We start from the raw sequence: 19,803 nt of genomic DNA, 5'->3' as shown, positions 1-19,803 counted from the left end.
AATCCCCTACACTATTTACAGTTCCTACACTAGTCGCCAAATAGTCACGAAGTAGACAGCGGATTTTATGCGTTTATGGGAAAGGTGGGTAGGTGCAACTCGAAAGAATACAAAGATTGAATGAATTTAATTTTCATTTCACTTTTCAAATATTGTTATCAGCTTTCTGAAGTTATCAAAAAAGGAACGAAATTTCTGCTTGGCACCAGACTCTTGCAATTGATAAAACTTAAACTGCTGAAATTCGCAATTATTTTCGCACCAACCCAATACATAGTTTATATGAATCTACAAAACATATTTTTTAAATGTTAGCTACAGATTCAGATAGACATGTCTTAAACTTTTAAACGAATCCTTCTAACTTTGCAAAAAACTTGAAGTGCAATTACAAAAAAGTTATTCTGATTTAAAGCGTGTATGGTTAAGTATGTGTGTCACTATGTGTTCAATCGTTAGCGTTACACCACAAGAAACAAAGGCTCTCCTAATCCAAAATTGTGAGTTTAGGTTCCTCCTGATAATTGATTTTCGTAACGTTACGTAATTTTACTTGATCACTGTTGATCCTTGTGAATTTAGAGGAATCAAATCATTGTCTTACTGTCTTGGCATTTTGCACGTTTATCCTAAACTGTTCTTCACTCAAGGTTAGTTTTAGTGGCAGGTTTGTCAGCTGTTTAATTGCCGATAATTCCTGCGTGTTTCGAAATTCGTGGAAGATAGATAATCTCACCATCATTGTTCAGTTCAATATTAGTTTATTGAATATCGGACAGCAGAGTACTAACGAGACATCGTACTAATAGAAACAAGTGACCGAACATGGAGTAGTACAACCAATCTGGAATATTGCTATTTGTAAGAATCATACAAATGAACGTTTGTCAATCGACTACAGACTATTTCATATATATTGAAATGCTTAAGTCAAACCAACATTAGTGACGTGACAGCAACGTTTCATTTTGCCACTTCTCCGAAGCCGTTAAAAGTATATTTTGACGTATTTCTCGAATTTAATACTATTTTACCGTGCTTACTGTAATTACTTTTTTCTGTTTATTGCTGGTATATGAATATAAGTATCTTTAAGCGACGGTTTTCTGGTAGTTTTCCTTTTTTAAAGGAAAGAATATTTTTCTCAGGACATCGCGTTTTTAACTTCGTGAGATTTCAAATATGGACACTCAGTGGTGGTTGAATTAAGAAATATTTGAATTAAAATTTTTCTCTTGTAGGTTATTTTATTAGGTATCAGGTTGCCTTCTAGCATGAGAAAATGACGCCCAAAATGAATAGTAGAGGGCGAAGAAAATATGGCTGATGCTGAAAACTGATTCGAGAAAACTATATATTTATTTATTTATTTATTATTGCTTTAAACCAAGATATGGATTTCCATGACTGGAAATCATGACTTCATAACCGAAATCTTAGTCGATGAAAAGACTAGAATTGTTTTTGTGTGTTTTCTATGAAAATATGTCTTGTTTTACAGCGAATCTATATTAAAAGTTATTCACGTAGTAGAATGATAAAAACTGGAACCACAAAAATTCTTACTTCTTTTGACTGATTTTGAAAGAATTGACATTAGAAAATCAAAATGGTATTCCATATCGAACTACTTTTCTCTAATTGTACGGACACTTATAGGGTCAATATTCGTGGCGACCTAGAACGAAATATCCGGCGCGATTGCGAGACAAAAATTTCCGGTCAGCTTCAAAAGTGCCATCTTTCTTCATCGAAATTTGCATTCAAACTAGTCTAACTCCACCTCTAGCTCCCTCAGGTATTCAGAAAAAGTGCGGATAACGTGGTAAACTTCTACGCAGCCAGCGATGAAGAAGCTGAACGAGGCAATGTGAAGCCGGCACCGTAAGCTTGCAGTCATTAACATGGCAATAGCGATTGTTACGGTGCAACGGCCCGCTGCCATGGTGGGACGACAACTTTGTCCTCGACGATGGCTGCGGCTGCGAGGACGAAGAACTTGTATACCCTGGGGAATACATTAAACGCAATCTCCACCTTCGTCCTGGAAAATAACGCCGCCGCCTTCCCTGTCCATTCTCCACCAGAGTTTGGACGTTTCGAATTAATCTGGGTTTTAGAAGTTGTTCGTTCACCCCACCAAAGACATATCTTAATTACCAACTGAAATAAGGATGCCCTATTAGAATCGGAACTTCAGTTAATGATGTACGATACTACTATTTTAGTCCCAATTCATAAAACCAATCACAGAAAAACGTATCATAATTGTGTGTGTGTGTGTGCGTGTGTGCGTGTGCGCGTGTGCGCGTGTGCGCGCGTGTGTGTGTGGCGGGAAAAGATCGAGGGAATATTAAGGTCAAAGAAACTCTGGAAGAAGACAATGGGTGTAAAGGCACCGGAAAACCCGGAACCGGAGGATGCCAATTATCACGAGAAATTCCGCATATGGAACGAGTGGTATAATTATGTTGAACACCATGAGTGAGGCTCAGTTGAAGAAATATAACCATGAAAGAAACGTTGAGAATTTGTGGAATTTGGTAAAATTCAATATGACGGCTGAGACGGAACAATTAAAGACGAAATCTCTAAGCGAATTGACTAACTTAAAAATGAAAAGAGGGGAACACATGGACGACTACATAAATCGAGCGGAGGGAATGAGAAATAAATGCAGGCAATTGGGTAAGGATATAGAGGATTATGAGTTAAAAATGTTTTTGTTAAAGGGTCTGAGAGCTGAATTTGAATCGAACATCCGAATTTTGGAAAGTCAATCAAATGTATCGATAAATGATATAAGACATGCTCTCAAACAAGAGGAAATACGCAGAGAAAGGAAGAGAGGTGAAAGGACTGTCTGGGACAAAGAGAGTGTCCGAAGAGTACGAGAGAACATAAAAGGTGACATTAAATGTTTTAACTGTGGAAAACGAGGCCACTTCGCAGATCAGTGTCAAGCACGGCAAAAATGCTTTAACTGCAATGAAATGGGACATATTGCTGCGGAGTGTAGAAAACCGAAACCAAATATACAAGGAAGATGAAGAGAATATAGAGGAAATCACCATGGGAACACTAAAGGAGGGTGAGACTATACTAGAAGAGAGACAGCGACAAGAACAAATGAAACTATGATGAGTATAAGAGAGTGTGAGCGAAAGAGTGTATACGAGAGTGAGTACGTGGATCTAAATAATAAAAAGTGTAGCGATAAGAAAAGAGATATAGACTGTAGCAAGACACATGTTGAATGGCTCTTGGACTCTGGCTTGACAAGCCATATGCTGAACGAGGCCAGTATGTTTGACAAATTAGAATGTGACAATAGGCAAATAATTATAGCAGACAAAGGGGAGAGAAAAATAGTTTCAAAACGGATAGGAGACGGTAGTGATAGACCAAACAAATGTAAAGATTATCTAATGTATTACGCGTTCCAGATTTAAATTCAAATTTACTGTCGGTTGAGAAGTTTACAGACTTTTAAGGTGAAAATTGATAGTGTTCAGATTTGAATATCGCGCCGATTTCGCGGATCAGCCGTCGCGAACGTGATGACGCGATTTGTCGACTCGGCCGCGACCGCGACGTCGTAATTCGCGATTACCGTGCGAGAGCACATACGCGTGCCAAATAATTAGGCCGGTGGTCCCCTCCCCCCTGACTAGGCAAGACGAACGTCGGTTCGTTACGCGTTCGTCTCGCTCTCGTTCCGTCTTCCGCTGTAGCGCAACCACGTGCGACCGAGAATTAGTTTCTTAAAGTTTAATTCAACCCACAGGTTATTCCAGCCACATTTATTGTTCACCGCTAAAATACATAAGTTCACATTAAGTGCGCGACCGCGTAAAACACAAGAGAATGACACAAGTAATGACACAAGAGAAGAAAACAATGCAAGAGAATTAGAAAATCTAAATGATGCGAATGGAACAGGAATTGAAGAAGGCAGCGATGAAAATAACGAAAGAATAGAAGAAATAAGGGATGAAATGTCACGAAACAGAGAAAGACCTAAGGGATCAACTAGGGGTCTGGAGAGAGAAAAACAAGAGCAGAGAGCCAAAGGAGAAAATGTAAAGTCATTAAGAATTAGGAGTAAAAATTCAGCAATGTCTGTAACAGATATAGAAATACCAAAGAATGTAGAAGAGGCAAGAAATTTAGATCAATGGTCAAACTGGAAGAGAGCAATGGACGAGGAAATGGAATGTATGAAAAAGCACAGAGTTTATTATTAAATTAAATATAAGTAATCTGTCTGCAAATGTAAATATTGAATTTCAATATTGTCAGCGTTTTATGAAAAATAAAAATTGAGCAAACTAAAAAATAAAAATTAGGGAAGTATTTCCTAATTCTATTTGTTAGGTACTGTTAGTTATCTACTGTTACTAATGTCGTAATAAATAAGTAGCTAACGCTGGCAATAAATAGAAATACAATATATAGTGATTTTTGTAATTCTCGATCTAACAGGAAAAAATATTGTTCGGTGAATCTTATGAATGGTCAGAAAGTAGAGAACAGCACCTGACCGGTTATAAACGTCGTTTCATTTATCTGACTGCGTTTATTATTTCACGCACAACCCAACCTTTGAAAGCAACTGGAGAAAACTTGAAAAGAACGAGGTTAAAGAAAGATATTTCCACTTCCCTCCTCCCTCGTTGTCCCGTCATTCGCATTTATGGTTTTCACTTTCTATAAATGTTCATCGAGCAGACAAAAGCGTCTTTTCAGACGGAAACGTTAACCTCAATTTCGTCGGTGTCCGGCGACGAACTTTTATTGTAGTGGACGTGAATCGAGAGTAAGTTTCCACGGGTAAAAAACTGGCTAAACAGAAGAAATATCGTGTCTACTTCTTATTCCGTTCACGAGCCGCTCGCAATCTAGAACTGCGTCGAACCGACATGCTTGAAGAGACCGAAAAATCGAACCCAGGACGCGATAAACTTCTACGGCGAATGCTTCCTTAATGCTCGAGATACACCGCCAGTCTCGAAGTTATATTGCAGGCCTCGTGAAAATAAACTCACCCCTTTCTCACGATTTGCTGCAGCACCGACGGGGCCTGATCCCTGTTCCACCAATCCCGGATCTGTTACCTATCCCTTCCGTGAATTGGACGAGTGCTATCATTTTTATCCACTAGATTGTACCCGGTTCTGTAACGAGTTCTTTGTTCGACTTGCGACTTCCGATTTTAATGACGCACGGAACGTTTCACTCTCGAACCCTTCAGAGCGGTACCGTTGATGTCACGAGACCAGAGAAATTTACTCGAATTGAGGAGAATACAGTTACCCTCACTCTCTGCCAGTACCGGATTAGTCACGTAACAGTGTGACACGTGCACGACAGAGACGATACGCGTCACGTGACCGTGCCGTGGCGGTAGCGTGGCGAAATAGAAGGAGAAGGATAGAGTGGGAGACAAGTCCTAATCTGACGACACTGGGCACAGTAGTCTCACCGTAACGGTAATATCGTCGGACCTGCCGAGCGACAGTTCTAGTAGAGATGCTACATTTTTTTGTAGCCTGCCGAACGTAGAGAAGGATAGCGATTGAAAAAAGAAGAGGAACTGAGGTTCGACGTTTCGACTCTGTGTCTCTTTTGCCTCGATCGTAACTTATGTCGCGTTTATAGTGTCACTTTAATTAGAAAAACGAAACGATTACGATGGTAAAAGTTTCATAAAAGAAATAAAAATTTAGGAAAGTTGCAATCTTTTGCTTCGCTTGCATCAGTGCTAGCCTCACGGATACTCTTTCCCCTGCTAGCTTCGTCATCGAGTGTGTTTAACGCTTGACTGGTTCCAACGAGGACCCCCCCCCCCCCTACCACCGTGGTGGGAATAAAATTTTGACAGTTACGGTAGAGGCCTTCATGACAGTTACGGAGTGAATACTGTATTCCGATTTAGAGTCGTCAATATTTATACTGAATATGATTGTAAATGGTTAGGTTGTTATAGGTTAAGCGTTTTGAAATGTGATATACAGTCACTCGCAATAGTATTCGGACACTTTTAAACAGGCGATAAATTGTTTAATATTAAATCATACGGCTTGGATTTTTTTTTAGCAGTTAGAACAACTAGTCTACTACATGACTACAGTAATATTATCTTAATTTACATTACAATAAAACAAACCAATAAGAGAAATCAAAGTAAATAAAGATTCAATTACATCTGCAATTTTTGTATCTCGGAATGAAATTTGTGGTTCTTAATAGCTTCGCTTTAACAATTCGGGTGGCGGATGACACCTCAAAAGATATGTAGGGCTATGGATTAACCCTTAGCACTCGAATGGCGGCTACAAGGCGCCACTAAAAATTGCTGTCTCATTATTCAAAATATTTTTTACATTATTAAATTTATTAATTATTATTAAATTATTAAATTATTAAATTATTATTATTATTAAATTTGTAAACAAATTAAATGTTTAAATTATTAAACATTTCAATACTGTGCGAGTAAATCGCACCATTTTCTTCAATTTTCAATGTAAATGTTTCGTTTCGGAGTTAAAATGGCTTCGAGTGCAAACGGTTAATAATGGAAATAAATTTCTATTGGACACTTATCTGTTGTAATTTAGGTACAAAACTTTAATTTTGCATAAAGATCCGTAGTACATGTAATCATAAGACAAGGGGTTAAGAGGATATCCTGATATCGAACTTTTAAGAAATCAATTTTCTTGCATTTTTTAAAAGTGTAAGTGCCGTTGAACATGTTTACAAAACGATTTGTTCGAATTCATAAAATTAATTCCGTTATAGGCGTTCGAAGACTGGAATTCAAAATCTGAATTACGAGTCTGACTCGATAGTACAGGGGAGGGGGTTAAGGGGAGAACCTAAACTAAGTAAAAATATACCTTAGTATTCGTTTGCTTCTTTCATCCTCCATTCATGGAATAATGTTCAATATTATTCATTAATGTTCAATTATAGTATATACAGGGTGAGTCACCAAACGTTAGCACCTCAAATATCTTTGTTGTTTCTAAAGATACGTAAAATATGGTAAGGACAAAGTTGAATGGTACAATGGGGCTGACACGATGCAAAAAAAAATTTTGTTTTTATGTCATTTTTTTGGAGATATCAAGGTCACCTTGACTTTTTTTAAATGGAACCACCCTTTTTTAAACACCTACAATGATAGTCCCTTTCATTAGGAATTCAGTGACTATAATTAGTCCAAGGTCATTCAAGGTCAAGGACAGAAGAGTCTTAAAACTGTGTAATGGATTTATGCTCGTCGTTATGTAATTGAATGATTACGTGGTACCTAAACGTGAAAGTTAGTCTACTCTGATATGGGGTCCACTTAGCATTAGCATGTCAGAATTGCTATTTTAAATTTTCATTTGTATTAATGAGATACAGGTTAAATTTCACCTAGGCAACCCATACATTTTTAAATTTTTATTATACGTATATGCATAAACCTGTACAATTGTACATCTTGACGAAAAAATGTCAAAAACCAAAGTTTTGGCGAGGAATTCACTGGCTTAAAAGTTATGCGTGTTTAAACCACCATTTAACCACCATATATCTTCGCCAACTATATACCACCATTTTGTTCAATGTTGTATGTTATTTTCGTTTAAGGAGGTACAATATTTTTGGATTTTAATCTCTCACAATCATAAAATTGCGTGTCCTCTGATAATTGCCTCAGATAACTTTCAAATGAGAAGAGAACTCACGGTATAAACTAAACTAGAAAACATAATCAGTGGAAAAAAAGATTATACCCGGAACGAAGTTCACGGTAATAATTCGGAGCTCGTCTTGTCAGTGGATTCGCATAGATAACTGGAAACCCGTAATTACCTGTCCGATACAAAATCGATGTCAAAGCGAAAAGACTAGATAGCGACAGTGTAGCGGACGTGATCGAAAACAAGCATCGGCCAAGGGTTCACGGGAACTGGATGCGCAATTTGTTATTCCTACAGGTAAACCTTGGGTTAAACCTTCTACTGTAAAGTCCTCTGATTTTTCGTTACAGGATTATCGATACATTTTTAACAGCTAAGTGCGAAACGAAATCTTTCGGTATTATATATTTCCCATTTTTGTACAAAACGTTACGCGACTGTATAGAAACTGTGGGAACACGATGGAGAAGAACAAGAAGAACATTTTATAAAATCGTTCAAAAAACAAGCTTTCTATGTAAAAATTAATTTTCAATGAAAGATAATACAAGGATGCACATCTCTATATGAAAGTAATATTTACCTTGCAATGTAAGATTATAAAACGTCTAAAATGCACGTTTTGAAAAAATCTTAAGAATACCGTTTTGAAAAGTGAATCGGGAGACTTTCTTGAAAAGTTAGAACAATTAGTTTACTCTAGATGACGTGAAAAAATTTTGGGAAACTTTGCACTGAGCTGTGCAAAAGACTTTTTTACAACTCTTCCATGTGGTTCTGTATCGAAAATTTAAAAACTGTGTTTTGTAGATATGTGTCAAATAGTAAAACAAATAATTAGTTTTATATAGCAAAGTAAACTGTAAATTTTATTACCTGGTATTAGAAAAAAGTGTCTATATCTTTTTATTGCGATGTATGCATTATAGTGTAGTACATCAGAACAAAGTATAACAGGAGTACCTCACATATTTGATCCAGAGTGCAGCTTTAAAATAGTGAAAGTTATACGAAATTTTGTACAACAAAATTACATTGTTTAAAAAATGTTACTCTGAAGTACAAATTCAGTTTCGAAAATGATGGACAGAAGAGAATTAAGTATATGACTTATTGTTAAGTTGAATATAAAATGTTTTCGCAAATTAAATACATTTTTATTTTCTCGTTGCAAACCAATAAATTTCACAACTTTCAAATTATCGATACCGCCACTCGTCAGCTGTTGAAAATGGAACAGTATAACAAATCCAGTGAATTTCGTTATATCAATCACTGTAATCCGTGTCGGACGTTAAAGAATGAAGACACTTTTCGGCTACTTTTTCTTTACCTTAGGAGATCCCACTATCTGCTCTATGGATCTCTCGTTCCCTTTCCATTTACCTTTTTGTTTCTTCATCTACGAAAGAAGCTTCAATTGGTACTATGGATTACGCTACCATCATCGGCGACCTCAAACCGTTCCATTCTTACCAAAACGCTTCTTCCCGAAGTTTTCGTCACCCTTCATTTATTATATAAATTCGATCGCTTTAGTCGACTGCTCGTAACTTATCAACGTCATACATCGTTCTTTTCGATTAATCAGCTGACGACGACAACGTGTGCGTTTCAGAAAATGAAAAACTTCGAACTACCACTTTAATTAATGTTAATAAATATTTTACTCAATTAGTATTACTCGTTTTTCTAATTTGAACATGCTTTAATAGGATTATAAACAAATGCTTTTATAAGAACATATTTTAAAAACATATTGGTCGTTTGCTGCAATAATGACATACGGTGGGTCCAAAATGTAGTTGGACACTGCTTTTCCGGTTTTGGAAAAATTGTTGACATATGAATTATTATAATTTCGTAAAAAGAAATAGAACAACCATAAGCCTTGACTCATTTTAAAGCTTGAAGCCTGTATTTTTTCAAAGCAGTGTTCATTTTCCTCCAAGATATTCTCGCATGATGCAATAGGTGGAAAACTGGAGACCCGTGCTTCCTTTAAAAAATGCTGTAAATTCACGTCTCCGAGAACTTTCAAAAATTTGTATCGTAAATGTAATTGGCATAGATATGACAATTGAAGCCTCATCTTTTCAACGACTCCTTAATAATTGATGTACGATTTTTTCCACTGTTTCATGGAGCAAAAATGACGAACAAATTCGGTCGGGTCAAACCCTCATGATGTAACTTATAAAGTATTCTTTTTTTTTTTTTAAGTATTCTATCCCCTTTTCTTCTTTTGAAGTTGTCCGCTCGACACCGCTTAGTGCCATAACGAGAGTATATGTCATATTCTATCCTTTTCCAACGGAAGATATCGCTGCACGGCCGATCGCTTTATGGTCTTCCGGACATCTTTACGGAACCCATAAACTCTCTATCCACTCAACCCTCATCCACAATACGTCGGAAGCCGTGCCGAGCCGTCGTCTTATATCGAAAGAAGACTGTACTACTATAAAGCTGGCGGCACACCTCTCACTGAAAGCTCGACAAAACGGCTAACAAAACTCGTACATCAATTTTTAAAATATCGTTGTGAAGAGGAAGCTTGAGTCCGTAAATTTCTAATGGTTTCAGTCAGGGAAAAAATTTTTCAACGTTTTCACAGGAAAAAATCACATCAGGAAAAAATCTTAGAATAAAATTAACGATGGATTATGAAATTAGAAGGTTCTAGTTTTAAAATAAGACCAAACTTATTATTATACGATCATTTTTTACGAAATTATCACAATTTTCCGAGGATCGGGTATTTAGTGTTGAAATACTTTTTGGACCCACTGTAACTAAAAAGGCACGATTTTATGAAAATACTCTACCATTCAAATGATTGGCAGCGGTTATAATTTTTAGTTAAACAAGTCCTTTCTATCTCAAATAAATTTCATTTCATTTTAAATATAAGACTACTATTTTATTATTTTTTTTTTTTCAAGCTGATATAATTTTTCTAGTACGTAGGACCATGTTTTTTTATAAAATTAGTAAATAGAATTCCAAAAATAGCTTAAAACGTTATCAAAAAGATGGTCATTTTGACGAAGCAAATTTCTTTGAGAACTAATGTAATACAAAATAAAGAATAAGTTAAATATTTAAAAAATACTTATTTGTTAAAAGGCTCTTCGCATACAGGAAATCGGAAAATTAATTAGCTTTGCAGAAATTTCATTTACATATTATATTCTTTTGTAAGAGATTGTGAATCACGGCGCAGTACCAGATTAATAGTAATTAATAAACGAGTCACGTTTTGAACTTAGTTAATGACATTGTAATTGTATTAATTGTCCCATAGTAATTCATAAAGTGATTTGCCTGTTGCACAGGAATTGGTGGACTCTAATTAATTTGTACCGTTCCGATCGCAATCGTCAAAATAATCTATTCTGCAAGTGCATCATTTACATTTTTAATTAAGTCGTAAACCGTGAAAGATTGCCAATTATGATTGGCCAGGACGAATGACTGTGACGTCGAAAAACAACGTTGACATTTCAGTTGTATCATTTTGCAATTAAACCGTCAAATATTCTCTAAATGCAAGAAGATATATTACGACGAAATACATAAAATAAAACCAAGGATTTGTCAGTTACTCATATATTTCTTGAGGATTGGACACATTTTTTTATAATATTGCCTAATCTGTCGAAGTTACAATTTTTAAGTCAATTGATTAGCAAAAGATAAAATTACTTATATCTAGACTGTAAATCATTGTGCAAAATAAAATGTTTGTACATCAATTTCAAGGTACAGAAAAATAAATAAAAAATTTCTATCAGTAAAAATTGATGTCTATTGAAATGAATATATATACAGACATTCTTAAATTATTTTAATCTCTTTATACTATTATAAATTGCACTTATTATTTTTTGTCATAAGTGCATAATTTAAATCCTTATCGTCTATTTGTTTTTACAGCTCTATTTCTTGTTTTCGACTCAATCAATAAACGAAATTCGTTACTTTAAATAAGCAAAATAAACTCGTTCGGTAAAAAATATATTAAAATATTGAATATAAACGATAAGAACGAATTTATTATAATAAAAATAATACTAAATAAATTATCACTTTTGACAAGATTAAATTTGAAAATTTTTGCAGTTCGGACACGTTTGAACACTGCAATTCACAAGAGCTATTTCTTTCTTTGAAAGGAGGTTATAGTAGGTAATATACTATAGACATAGTTATTAAATTATTAGGGCCACAGTACGAAAAATATATTTTTTAAATACATAATGAATATTGTTCTGTTCAGGACTGCTAAATACATGTGATTTTAAACATTAGTACTTCCTACAAAAATAATAAGAATTCCTTGTAATTACTCAACTTGTGCGATTGGTGTCAATTTGGTACAGAAGTCTCCTTGAGAAATTAGTAACCATGTTCTGGGATTCCAGCACATTAATTGTTTAATACTAAATGTGAGATTCATTTACGCGGGTTATACAGATGCTAGGGAACCTTGGTTAATGACTATTTGAGCTTGCGTGAACGGACCGGAGGTACCAGTGCTGGTTAGACTCTCGACTAGCCGAGTTAGGTCGCAACAGTGGGTATAACTGATTAATGCATACTTCGTCGTTCACGACTACGCATGTGTTCGATTGGCTAGAACAAAATGACCAAAGCAATGACACTGTCGAGTACAGAATTGCTCCCTGCGGTGACATGCATGAAAATTCTCCGCGTACCTTACACATAACTACATCCGAGCAATTAGCAAGGTCATGAAGTATGCAGATGTAACGGAGATGTTAGTAAACCCATGAGATATTACCATTGCGTGTGCAAGGCGCATCTAACATGGAGGCCAAAAACCAAAATTCTTATTCCATTACCCTAACCAGTTAGTATAGCACACAACTTGAGTGGGATGTGCCTTCTCAAACTTAACAGTATTCAACGATCTTAACCTGATGTCTTAATTCCTATCGAACAGAATGTAACTAATATCGTTCTATCATTTTGACAACGAAGTAGCCCTATATTATAGTGTACTATTTCTCTGAAACTAACATATCAGTTTAGGGTTAAAATGCTATGTGGAAGACCTACCTCCCATCACTTCAACTTTAATATACGGGGAGGACCATTTAAATGGGAATACCCCATCTCTGTTATTCATGATTTTATTGGAAAAAGTCCTAAGGGCAAAGTTATACTATTTTAATAGGTAGCAATAAGGTTTTTTAGTCAAGGTCACTTCTTTCAGAAATTTCAAGGCCACCGAAGTGCCCCTTGAAATAATGCAACTTTGTCCTGAGGACTTTTCCCATAAAATCATTAATAACAGCGATGTTTAATTGTTCCCATGGCTTGTCCTGTATATTGTGAAAGATACCATCCTGGGTGACCTACAGAAAATTTTTACTATTGCTCGCTAAATTATATTTACAAGTAGAAGGCTATAATAAATTCCAAAAATGAAATATACTCATTTTTCATAACAACAAATGTAAAATTTTCGCTATCTTCCTTATTGGTTCTGCAGATGTCTAATATTGATTCTACTTCTTCTTTTGTTACTATAATTTAAAAATATTTGACAAGCTTTTGAAATTAGGTGTTTAGTACTTTTGCTATCATCTCGTTTTTCGTTGACTTCGAACTAGCTTGTACACCAGTTGTCTAAAGGGTTGAACGCTTCCAGTTGAGGTTATTCTCTTGTCGGTACAAATGGAATATTATTTTTCTCCAAATATTGAACTTTTAGAGGTCTACGTTCTCGGTTCATTGTTTGAACGATGTAAACTGGGACATTCGGACGACTAGTTGTCACATGTATGGATGTCACCTCTGTATGTCCAATGGGATTTTTGTTGTTAGAGGAAGTTTGAAAATTTTTGACAAAAAGTTCTGCAATAGTCTTTTTACCCATAGCTATGTTTATCAAGGAAATCCCATGATACACATTCTGCACGGAGATTTACTAACAACTGTCTGGGTAACTTCGAAATAATACTAAGCTCTCAGAAAAACAAATTGTTTCCTTCAATTTTTGCGAATACGAAAGATTAAAAATAAATTTTGCAAACATATTGGTATTGCTAAATATTGTTAGTACTGTTGCTGACAAGAGAGATCAAAGTAAATATCACAGTAGCAAACATTTATACTCGTTGCCAATATTCTACATATGAACCAATCATTTATCAAATTAACTAAGTCCATGATATATAAAGTAGAGAAAACTTAAAAGGATGATAAAATGATAAAACAATTAAAAAAAAAATAAAATTATGGAAACGATAAACTGATAGAATTCAACTAACTTAAAGATGCTGTTATCTTATGTTAATGTATCTCGTGTATCTTAAAATCAATGCCAACTATTTCTATTCCGCATAAAAATTCGCAATCTGACCATATATCGTACATTATGATTTTGACCATTTAATTTATGGTGTTCGTATCGAGTCAATAATGTTCATGTATAATGAACTTTGTTCGCGACGTACTTTCGCGTTTGTTGCCCGCCAACTTAATCTTGGGCAACTATTTCAACGGATACGGAAGACTGGATTGGAACAGGAAAGGAATCGCGTTTCGTCCCGAACCTGTCGGAGGACTCGTCAGTAAGGCTATTCCGACAGGTCCTGCCTTAGACGCGCGCGGATCCGAGTGATCCGTATTGTATTCGCCTTGCCGTGTGCAAGGCGATTTGACTCTCGGTATAATTGACTGTAAGTGTCACGGGTTCAAGATCTTGTATGGACCTTTTGTAAGCTAGACTTCCAGACTCAACGCGAAGTTGTAAGGTTCGGATGAGACCTGTGGTGTTGCTCGTCCGAAGATCGTATATGAACTGTATTTGAAGCTCGACCGCCTTTCAGAATTAACTCGAGGTCATAGGCTCCCCATGGCTGAGAGGTTGGCCTTAGGTGGTTATAGGCTCCTCGTGGCTGAGAGGTTGGCCTTAGGTGTAGGAGAGGTACATATGTGTCGCTCGTTGCGACGAGAAAGGAAGCTCTCCGGATTGGTTAGGGAAAACTTGCATTTTCCAATCAGCATGCCCTTAATTGTTCAAACTCCCTTCCACAGGCTCAGGCTAAGAGCCTGGTTGGAAGGAAGAGTGGGGCGATGCATAACTTGGGAAAAACCGAGTGTTTTGGTAATTCGACGCTGTCGAAAGGTCGATTGTCATAGACCCTTGAACCGTGTCATGAATTTATGGCCTGACCGTACTTAGTGGCCGCGAGCGAAGGATATACATTCTTGGGCCGTATCTAAAGAACGCGAAGGTTTTGCAGACCCATCTTGTGTATACAAACATCGTTCGGTCGGTCCGATTGTAAACAGCTTCGAGATGATGAGGGCCAAAGTTGCTATTTGGTCACGTCTCTAAATCACGAATGTTTTGAAATAAAAGGAGATACGAACAAAGACCCTCTATAAGACCCTTTCGTTTATCGATAGCATGAAGAAACGATTCATGCTTAAGATGACAGTTCTGTTGCGACGGAACAAACTTTGAAGTAGGCATTGATCATGTACTTAAAAATAAGTGTATCTGTAAAATTATAGTCATATACTCAACAAATTAAAAAAGTTATATTAAAATAAAGATGTAGCCGGATGAATAATAAAGTAGTTCTGATGAATGTAATTGCAATTGAAATTACAAGGCGCAAGAATAATTAAACTTTTACACACCACCCTAAAACAAAACCAAGTTTGCGAAAACAAATGGTACCAGCAGAGAAATGCAGAATTTACAATTCGGCGTGTTCGGATGGACAAAGTGTATACTATATTATTGATTGCAGAGTAAGGGTTGTCCTTCGAGCGTTTCGGTTTCAACTCGCTGAATATTTGCTAGCGGCAAACACGCCCCGACGACTACAATCACAACAATTTTCAAGTTCGTGTCTGCCAAAGGAAGCTTTACACCGGGAACTCATTACTAAACCTCGAAGGACGCATGAGGCAATTGTCGCGATGACCTGTGAGCTTCTTTACAGAGAATTCCACTTCCCTTTGTACGCATAGAACTGTGTTAGTTGCAAGATCTATGGCACCGTTTTACCACCCATATGTCAAGGAAGCCTTTGCGGTAAAGGCGACCCAAGTAAAACTGATGTATGTAGATATCGAACACATAAATGGAAAACTAGTGTGCGCACGCGTTGATCGTGGTCGCTAACATTAAAATGTTTCTCTATATAGTGTGTGACTGAGCTTCCTTACTTTTCAAAACTTCAGTAATCTTCAAGTCTAGATTTGCATTTGGGATTTCTTTAAATTTTGTTCCCAATAATTCCCTATTATTTTAAGTGTATTATTTCACATCCACTTCAACCGATAGTTCCTCCATATTCAATTGGTACTCATTCGAAACCATTTTCCATACTAATTTTATTCAAAATAGCGAAATACTTATGAAATTTACTATTATAAAATATAATGCATATTTAAACTGGTGAATTATGTAAAAGTGTTGAGTCACATTCAACATTCAGTACAAAGAGTTAAATGGAGAAGTTAACTTAAAAATTTCCACTTTTTGTTAACACTAGATTTACGGAGTACTAAAATTGAGTATTTTACATTACTTTATAAACATAAGAAGAATGTGTCTATCCAAGTTTTTCGCCATTTTTTAAATGAGACATACCTGAAGAAATAAATTTGTTGAGTAACTCCACATAGATGGATCTTCACAATCTCAACAATCGTAAATTAAAAATATTAGTGTATTTTCCGACGTTTCGGGCAAGTCTCGCGGCGCAGACTCTTTTGGCGTAGAGCCTATGAGGAGGTGTAAATTCCTCAATCGATGTTTCTCGACGACGCTACTCGGTGCGACCTTACGATCCCTTCGGATGATAAGGATTATAATTAATTCTATGAATGAAAGTTACTGTTGCAGTGTGCAACACGGAACTACAACGGCTGGTCCGCGTGGTTGCCAGTTCCGGAGCCTAAACAGTTGTTGCTTATGCGGGAGCTGCACTTAGACTGATTTTTACCCCAACTCCACTCCGTGCATTCGGGGTGCGTTGGTGTGGAGTGGGGGTATTCAATTTCGGAGTGCCAACGTCGCTGGATTTCGGCGGGCGAAATCACAGCTGTGGGCCCGATGTTCACCGGCCGGGGACCGTCGGATGGTCCCGCGATGCCACCTTTGTAAGTCCACGTTTTACGACAGTACGGTTAACTGTTGAGGGCGCGAAGAAAATTCTACCGAGCAATTAAGAAAGGTTTCATGAAGGCGACTTTCTCAAAAACAGCCCTAGAGGCCCGTGTCATAAAACGTGTTGACCATCTGCACGCCAAATGTTGGGTCGTGCCGATTTTTCAGCCGCGAGTAAAATGATAAAACTATTGTCAAAGGGATCGGTCCCTGGTCCCACCTTGAAATAGCGTGCCGCGGATTTTCAGGGGATCTCCCGTTTACTCGCGGCTGAACAATTAGAACCCGTCATTTTTGCGGGTCCCGTAAACCTAGTGTTAAAAAAAGAACCACATAACATGAAGCAACTATCTTAGCCTACTATAATACAGAAACACGTACATTCACATATAAGCCTGTGTGGAAATTCTGATAATTTGACCATATGAACCTAGTGTTGCTTATTGTTAATTAATCTTCTCAAAAGTCAGGCAAGTTGTAAGTTTCGAGGTCAGACTTCAATTTCATCCAACGTTAGCTGGTCAGTTATTAACAAACATCTGTCCGTTCCATTTACATTTGATCGTTTTTCTTCCACTAGTGTTTCTATTATTCTTCCACACTGCGCCTTTTATTTTTCTGTACTGTGTTTCTATTTTCATATGAATATTTGTGAGTTCGCGAAAACGTTTCAAACCAGTCCTGTTGTATCCATGAGCGTTGCGTGTGCGTTGTTTGGACGAGGATAGTGGACTATATTTTTTTTGCAAATCCAACTATAAAACTTTAATTCGTATATGGAAGAAATACTTAATTGTTAGAAATACAAATTTTTGAGGACGAGCACCTATCCTAATACATATCAGTACATGTCAAAATTCAGAACAATTACATTATTTTTATATAATTAAGAAAGGGTTTTCATAAACTATATAAAACGTAAGATATTAAGGTGAAACTTCACTTCCGTAACCCATCAATTTTTAACTTTTTTCATATGATCCTGTAGATTTTGACGAGAAAATGTCAAAAATCCAAATTTTAATGTTAGGAATTCACTAGTTCAAAAGTTATACGTATGTAAAGTCGAGTGATTTTAAGCGTTCCTGACTGGTAAGACTGCCACCATATGGGTATGTACTCAATGTCCTGGTTTAACGATCAGAGCTGTTAGATGGCACAACAAGCACGCAGGTGATGTCGATAACGCAGATTTGTATTATTTACTAGGGCTATAAAGAATTTATAATTCCAAAAAAATATTTATTTGTTAAAAATCAGGAATAAACCAGGCAAATTGCATACACACCAAAGTACATGCGCATGAAAATATTTACAAGTGACATTTTAAGGTTGTTCGTGGTTCGTTATCTTCACGCATCTTTCTGCACTGTAGGACGCAGCAAAGTCGTGTTTCTTTTTCATGACTGCAAGTAGGGTTGGAATAGTGACCGAATCTATTTTGGCACGAAACTGGTTTTTGCGCTTCATTACAGACGAGAGGCTCCAAAAAATACATGCGGCATATACGCGACTTGTCACAAGATAGTGTACAAGCTAAAGTATCGATGTGGGGATTAAATATTCACAGCAAAAACCGCTAAGCTTTTCACGTGTTGTCGTGTCGCGTCCTGATTATTTATGGTACGAATATTCCGTTGAATACGCGACGCCGAGGAAATTGAATGATCGAAAAAAGTTCTTTGACACGCGCATCGCTAGAAAAATTGCTTTTTCCCCTTGATCGTACGTTCATGCTGTTACATCAAACCGATGAATATACATAGACAATTATAAACATATTTAATCCCCTTCGCGCTAACCTACGACTATTCCGATCTTTCGATTGAACGCGCTGTTGACATCAACGTTTTGCAAGCCATTACGGAATCGATGTTAGAATTGAAAACGGAGTGATATTGCATAAAGCTGATTCTAATTTTGTGAAACATATACTCGTGCAAAGCTTTGCATTTTTAATGATTTTACATTTAATTTTCTGTTTCAACTGTTCTAATCGCTCAACTTTAAACACGCATAACTTTTGAACCAGTGAATTCCTCGCCTTAACACTTCGATTTTTGGCATTTTCTTCTCAAGATGTACAGGATTATACAGGGTGAATCACGAATCGTGATCAGTAGAGATTACACGTTCTGTCATTAGCAGTCCGATCGAAAATATTTTTATCAACTTTTGCATGGTTCAAGTGAGCTTTAATGTGATTATAAAAAATTATTTGTCAACGCTTCTTTCAATGTTTTTTCAAGGTCACCTTGAATTTTTTGCAAATAAACATATATTTTTTTACGCCTATCTGTTAGAGGATTTCAAGACGAATTCGGTAAATATCGGAACATAACATTTTTTCATCTGAGTCGAGAAAAAATTAAAAACTTTGTATTACAAGGAGTATCATATGCTACGCCGTTGTACGCGTTCCAATGTTGTTGGCAAATCGAAATTTGTTCTGACCTCTTGTTTACTGTTCGTAAACATTTCGTTCTGTACGTTGGAACATACCTAAATGATATTTGAACAAGTATGTAATTAGTACAGATTCTAATGATGAGTTATAGTATCGACGAAAAGTTTGAGAGTGTATAACGATAAAAAGGTTCTAGAGTGTATAACAAGATGTTTAAGTATCATGCAATACAAAAAGAAGGAAATGGGGAGACTCCTTAAGATGACAAACAATTTTCAATTTTTCAGAATTCTCGTTTAATTTATCACATATCTAAGGCTAGCCTTTAGCGCATCCTTTGTCATTTTTTTTTTTTAGGAGAAGCGTGCCTGTATTTTCCAGTGTCAAATGATTCATTAGTTCAATAGATCAAGTATTATGAGGTAAATATGTGCGTATTCATGTAGAGCAAGCTCTGCTTGCCTAACATTGTTCTATCGCAGACTAGTGTGCTATGCTGCGACAGTAACAAGCATAATCAACCGCTCAGTAGG

The sequence above is a fragment of the Halictus rubicundus genome, unplaced genomic scaffold, assembly GCF_050948215.1.
Source record: "Halictus rubicundus isolate RS-2024b unplaced genomic scaffold, iyHalRubi1_principal scaffold0358, whole genome shotgun sequence".
NCBI lineage: Eukaryota > Metazoa > Arthropoda > Insecta > Hymenoptera > Halictidae > Halictus > Halictus rubicundus.
The sequence above is the reverse complement of the archived record's forward strand: the minus strand, read 5'-3'. Positions refer to the sequence as shown.